Consider the following 5,441-nt stretch of genomic DNA (forward strand, 5'->3'; position numbering starts at 1 on the left):
TAGGCGGACGAGATAACCACTACACTACACATACCTGGTAATACTGAGATTCCTAAGAGATCTAGCTTATTATTATGTCCAATCACGATGGTCAAAACATGTATCTACCAGGGCTCGAACCCGGGACCTTCCGCGTGTAAAGCGGACGTGATAACCATTACACAATGAATACTTGGTTATTCTGAGTTTTCGAAGAGATCTAGCTTATTATTGTGTCCAATAACGATAGTCAAGTCATGTATCTACCAGGGCTCGAACCTGGGACCTTCCGAATGTAAAGCGGACGTGATAACCACTACACCATAGATACTTGGTTATTTTGAGTTTTCGAAGAGCTCTAGCATTATTATTATGTCCAATCACGATGGTCGAAACAAGTACTTCTGTAATTAACTAAAATTAACATACTTAGACTTAATTGTTTCTGATTAGACTAGCCGATCGCACACCCTGAATACTTAATTGTTAAATTAAGAGTATTCCGAAAAGTAACTTCGCTCTAGTTTTTCAGTTAGAGGTGGTTAAATATCACGAAAAACCCCATGTTAATCTCCATAGGAAAATTGGTAAAAGCATGTGAATTTTGATTTAACGTTACAAAAGAGTATCAAGTCATATCTACAAGGGCCTACCGGCCCTGTAGAATTTACCACACGTTTCTCGTAAATATGCCAGGCTAGAAATATCTCAAGCATATAGAAATTTAAAAAAAAAACCCGAGGAGCTAATCACTGTCAGATTTCCTGTACATCGATTACGGATTACGCGTAGTCTTTTTGTCACTGCGAAGGGCACGGTTTTTAAGGATAACTTGTTATCACTTTAGTACAGTCAAAGGTACAGCCGTGTACACCGATTACATTGGCTGACCTAAGATTTCCGTCTTAGCAAGGTGTGTTTGGGGTGGATGGGCGTATTAGTCTATATCTATATAAATCAAAGTCCTGACTGACTGACTGACTGACTGACTGACTGACTGACTGACTGATAATCAACGCCCAGCCCAAACCGCTTGCCCTAGAAGGCTGAAATTTTGCAGGAACGTTACTCCTAAGTAGTAAGCGTGTACTAAGAAAGATTTTTCCAATCCGCCGCCATCTTAAAAAATGGCGCCCATAAATGTAAAAAATATTCTCTATGCAATTAAGTACGCGCGTTTCAACCGATTTCACAAATATTTAGTACACTGGTTTGCTTTAACCTTAAGACGGGCTGAATGGTCTTTCGGGTTCGATTTTTCGCCATCTTTTAAAATGGCGCCCAGAAATGTAAGAAAAAATACTCTATGCAATAAAGTCCGCGCGTTTCAACCGATTTCACAAATATTTAGTACAATGGTTTCCTTTAACCTATAGACGGGCTGAATGGTATTTTGGGTTCGATTTGTTGCCATCTTTTTAAATGGCGGCCAAAAACTTAAAAACCCTTCTTTATGGAATAATGTCCGCGTGAAAAGTAATAAAAAATATCCCGACGGGCTGACGGACTGTGCCGAGTGCCTTCGCTCCTTGGGTGCTACAAAAATATTAGTCATCAGTAAAATCTACACATTATTTATATCATTTTAGATGGAATTTCTTATTACACGCGAGCGACGCCGCGGGTAACGGCTAGTTTAACATAATCGTAAAAGCGAATATGTCTTTCACACTCGTAGCTAAAAACCTATTACAACTAAATATATATTAATAAAAAGTGCCTTTCATAACAAGGCCTTAAAAATTAAAAGATAAGTGGTCAAAATTCTTTGGCTGCAGTAACGGATATTAAAATTTTCAGTTTCAAACGCATTATTATAAAACTTCAATTATTTGGATGAATTACATTACTTAACTCCTTTTTCATCAAACTTTCATTCAAGAAAAATGAATTTTCAATATAATCAGAAGAACCATTGTTAATTTATGTACGCCTACTTTTGACATTATTTGGTTGAATTTTAGTTCTCGGAAGAAAATAGCCTCTTCGTGGATAGGGGTGAACCATAGATTTTGATAGATTTTAAATATTTTTTTTTGAAAAATTGAGGTTAAAAATGGGCTTTGACTGTCGAAAAGAACTGTAGGCCAATCTAGACATACGCGGTCTAAGCTTAAAACGCCAACTTTTACTTTTCAAACTTAATTTTGATAAATGGACTTTTTTCGGTTAGTTTTGATACACATACATACAAAGGCATACACACCCCTACATACATACAACGGCATACATACAAAGGCATACACACCCTACATACAAACGCATACACACCCCTTCTTACAAACGCATACACACCCCTGCATACAAACGCATACACACCCCTACATACAAACGCATACACACCTCTACATATACATATACATATAATAATAGTAATACTAATCTAAGCTTTGAGTACGAAGGGATCTCCACAATAAGCCTGTGGCTTATTTTCAGGTGGGTTCCTTCACAATCCGTATAGAGGGACGGTGTCAGGTACCGATGCCACAGAAAACCAACTGAGCCCTATACTATTTCCGTTAATCTTAGCAAGATTTTACGAGAAGGGGAAATCGTTTAAGACCGCGGAGGACAACTCCTTTAACTCTACGCAGAATGGTTTGTTCCCAGGTTTTTCAGCCAGTGCTATAGTTCGGGATCGATCCCGGGACCCTCTTGCTGCGAGGGGAATGCGATCACTGCTACTCCACCCCACATAAACTTAAACATACAACTAGAGGGTTATTTATGATGATAGAGATTTCACGATTGTGCATTTGAAAACGAACCCGGATGATGCTATTACAAACTTTTCTGACTTGCTTTTTGTATTTAAGTTCAAGCCGAGAATAGTTGTCGAAATCACTCATTTTAGTGTCCTTCCGTAGTTTCTTCCAAAGACACTCTTTCTTTCTAATAGCCCTTTGGTCGCTCGTGTAATCCGTGGACGTCACTTCGGAGAACCTGGAGAATTCAGTGGAACTATGGTATCAATACTTCGAAACAAATTACCTTTAAAAACATTCAGGAATAATCCAAGGGTAGGATGTCTAGTTGCATTCAATTGACCTTCCCATCATAATATTTAGGGCAAAAACTCCGCTTGGAAGTGGTGTGGGAAGGGATTTGTACGCGGGAGGGGAAAAGTAGTGCAAAGAATCAACTGGTCACCACCAAAAGGCGAATTAATGATCCACAATTTGTGGAATGACAGTTGACTCGGTGATCACCAAATCAATAATATTAGAGCTAGGAATGCGCGATTGGCTAAACCCAGTGGAAAACTGAACATGTTGATAAGAGGCTTTGAGTAGCGATGTAAGCAGGGAGAAATGTGGTAAGATTGAGTGGAAATGGTGATGGGCGATGTGCAGGACCGAAAGTCTTCCATTGTTTATTCATGGAATGTTATTGAGTTTTTGACATAAATTAAAAATCACAAAAAAATTCCATTGTTTATTCATGGAATGTTATTGAGTTTTTGACATAAATTAAAAATCCGCCCCTTTACGAGGATGGTTTTTACTATGGAATATGTGTTGTGGTAAACTAATTATCGAGTTATCAAGTTTCGTAGAGCCCCTGGTATCAAAAATACAGGTGCAGTCTAGAGTACCGGCATATGCAAAGGTTAAGAGTTCATTATATTTATTGTACAGATGCTGGGCGTTGAGTGAGTAAATATTTAAACTTTCGTTACATTAGGATGTGAGAGGTGAGAGGGTTGGCGAAATGCCAGAGGGCAGGCTTTGAAATTAGACAAGTTCCCAAGTCCAAAACCAGTTTACTAACTCAAACCCCGAGCCTCACTGTATGGTCCCAAAGACTACTTTAAAAGTTCCATCTTAAATACATGGGTAACAGGAACTGATCCTTGGGACTAGTTTATTTAATCAAGACTCCACGGGTAAAAAGTCTGGAGAAATCTCCATTTTGAAGCCTGCTGGGGGTACGGGTAGTTTAACGCAGACGGGGTCGCTCGTAAGGTTTGAAGGACCTATTGAACTCGGAGCTATGGGTCCTTTCGTTGAATAGGACGTAATTTGACCATGTCGAGTACAGAGGTCAGACTGACCTTGAGTGTCGGAGTTCATCAACGAGAGCGCGATGTGAGTGACGCTGGGCTATAGTACGGTGATGAGAAACGGGGATGTCGTAGTTACTGACGTGATGATGTTAATCTTGAATGCATTGCATGAAGTGCATTAGTCGAATAAGTTTTAATATTTACTATTACTTTAAGGAGAGAGGAATGGAGTGGTAATAGCGTTGCCTCTGTACCCCCACATACGTCAACGAAGCCCTCCCAGCATACTCGGCGTTTAGGTAGGGTCGTACAGTACGGAGTCGTAAAGGATGTCCCCCTGTGTCTTAAAAATAGAAGCATACAAATACAATGAAGCTACGCGGCAGCAGTGAACAATCGCCTACCAAAGGGTTGTCGTTTGCGCAAGGTACACTGGGAGAGTTTCATTGCAGCAGGTCGCCATCATCATTTCCACTCTTTCTTACCTCTTTCCTCCCTACTCCGCCAAGGTTCGTGCGTGATTACATTACTGTAGCTCTGGCTCCTCGGCTGTGCGCCGACGTCGGCACTCGCGTTAACACGTTAAAGTTTAGTCCATATATATAGGCGCATATTGGCGAACATAACGACTTTCTCTAAACGACGGTACAGAACTCTTCTCTCCGATCATCAAGCTCTAGCAAGACCCAGAAACTTTGTAAGCATTACTACTAACTTTTTTTGGAAACTTTCGCGTTCTTTCGGAGTTGCCTTTCATTGTCTGAGTAACTTCATTTATATTCGTTAAGAAACGAAACAATTTTTAATATTATTGGATGGTCATTGGTCCATATAATTTTCAAATGATGAAATTGCTTGACTATTCCGAAGCTAGCTTTTTTTTTTGTTCTTGGAGAGGTCCGTTTGAGTGCATTATGTCTAATGATAATAGATAAAAAGAGTGTTCTTTCCAATTTTCATTTATTTTGGAAGGTTCTTTTTATTGAAATCATTTATGTGTCTAAAGAGTATAAATATATTGTTAATTTGTTTTTTTTTTAAACTTGCTGTAGGTTAGTTGTATATTTAATTTTACCATCTAAATTATTGTTTCATTTTACACTGTTATATTGACCACACGTTTCTCGTAAATACGCCAGGGCAGAAATATCCCACACGTATAGAAATTTTAAAAAAAGTAGTCAAGCAAAACTGAGGGGCTAATCAGTCGGATTTCCTGTACACCGATTAAGGATTAGGTGTAATCATTTTAGCACTGTAAAGGGCAGGGCTTTTAAAGATTACCCATAATCACTTTAGTACATTCAAAGGGGCAACCGTGCAGACCGATTACACTGAGTGGCCGGCCCCCGCGGTAATCAAGATTTCCGTCTTAGCAAGGTGTGGTTGGGGTGAAGAGGGCGTGTTAGTTTCGTAAATGCTAATATACTTATGTTTTCCATGGGCGAAGAATTGT

General features: G+C 39.3%; 1 non-coding gene across 1 annotated transcript; it reads right to left on the minus strand.

Moving 5' to 3' along the window:
- Positions 1 to 237: 237 nt before the first annotated feature.
- On the minus strand, positions 238 to 310 carry TRNAV-UAC (transfer RNA valine (anticodon UAC)). The gene has a single exon. It is a non-coding gene; the product is annotated as a tRNA-Val (tRNA).
- Between the last annotated feature and the right edge of the window lie 5,131 nt (positions 311 to 5,441).

The sequence above is a fragment of the Phalangium opilio genome, unplaced genomic scaffold (genome assembly GCF_054372755.1).
Source record: "Phalangium opilio isolate 3A_F unplaced genomic scaffold, DU_Popi_V2 ptg000209l_1, whole genome shotgun sequence".
Classification (NCBI taxonomy): domain Eukaryota; kingdom Metazoa; phylum Arthropoda; class Arachnida; order Opiliones; family Phalangiidae; genus Phalangium; species Phalangium opilio.